Source organism: Arachis hypogaea, chromosome 3 (assembly GCF_003086295.3).
Source record: "Arachis hypogaea cultivar Tifrunner chromosome 3, arahy.Tifrunner.gnm2.J5K5, whole genome shotgun sequence".
Taxonomy (NCBI): domain Eukaryota; kingdom Viridiplantae; phylum Streptophyta; class Magnoliopsida; order Fabales; family Fabaceae; genus Arachis; species Arachis hypogaea.
The window spans coordinates 84,738,331-84,739,531 of NC_092038.1; the positions used below are offsets into that span (position 1 = coordinate 84,738,331).

Sequence of the window (1,201 nt, forward strand, 5' to 3'; positions counted from 1 at the left end):
TTACACAACTATCTATTGTGAAAAACTCATTTCTTATTTGTAAATGCTCAATACCTAAGTAGGCTTTCTTAAATTTATAGTGCTTTCTGGGTCATCTCAGACCTTGATATTTTTGCCCCCTCAAAAAAAGATATCGGGACTTTTTAACATACATTTACATATTAAAATGAGTTTAAAATATCGGGAATTTCTATGCTGTACGCCCCTTTCCTGGGATTGTAGTTCAATTGGTCAGAGCACCGCCCTGTCAAGGCGGAAGCTGCGGGTTCGAGCCCCGTCAGTCCCGAATGAATAAAAATCCAAAAAAAGAGACCATTCACTATTTCTTGAAGCTCGATCTCTCCCCCGGATGAACCATAGAGCCAAGAGAAACCATGAACCAGAATAGAAGAGCTTGCCCCACCCATGAGTAAATATTTCGTACCCTGTCGAAGTAAGGAACCATGGTATATATGTTTGGAATAGATTCCATTTGGAGAGAGTTAAAAGAGTACTATCTCGTTGAAAGGTTCTATACATCTGCCCTTTCTCAAGGCATTTTTTTAGACAAGGACTCCATTTTTTCCTCTTTTCGGATGGTAAATATTTCTCAGAACATGGAGTGTGAATCAAACCCACGTTTGAATTCAAATTGAGATACTGATGCAAGTTCTTCCCTTCTGAATCAGGTAGATTCATATCTGAAAGAGGTTTACAATAAGTTCTTTCAAAATTGACTATTTGTCCCTCTGTTAGAGGTGTTCCCGAAATGTCTGCGATCGAGTAAATAGCTCTACGAACGAATGGATCGAATCGAATTGGAAAATGGAAAGATTTGTACAAGTTATACCCTTCGTCACCACTTTGCAGAAAATGGTTAGATATCAATATGTTAGATACCTGTGACTCGATTGGTGGAATAGTATCTCTCTCCAAGAAAGCATGTTTTTTTTACCGCCGCACAAAGAAAATATTTTGTTCCGAATGAACAAGATATTGAGGAATTGTCCATACGTAAAATAATAATTATTGATACAGGCCCTTTCCACAAAAAAAGGGAATCTTTTGTTACAATAGAAACAGAAGTGATATTGATTATTCAAGAATCGAAGTCGATTTGCTTTAAAAAAAGAGGATATCAATGAACTTCTATGAAATGGTTTCACGGGATTCAGCCAATTGTCTTGATCGTGGGATATCATTGAAACATAGGAATCCGTGT

At 37.3% G+C, this 1,201-nt stretch overlaps 1 non-coding gene across 1 annotated transcript; it reads left to right on the forward strand.

Moving 5' to 3' along the window:
* The first annotated feature begins 212 nt into the window (after window positions 1-212).
* Window positions 213-286, forward strand: TRNAD-GUC (transfer RNA aspartic acid (anticodon GUC)). The gene has a single exon. It is a non-coding gene; the product is annotated as a tRNA-Asp (tRNA).
* Window positions 287-1,201: the final 915 nt, after the last annotated feature.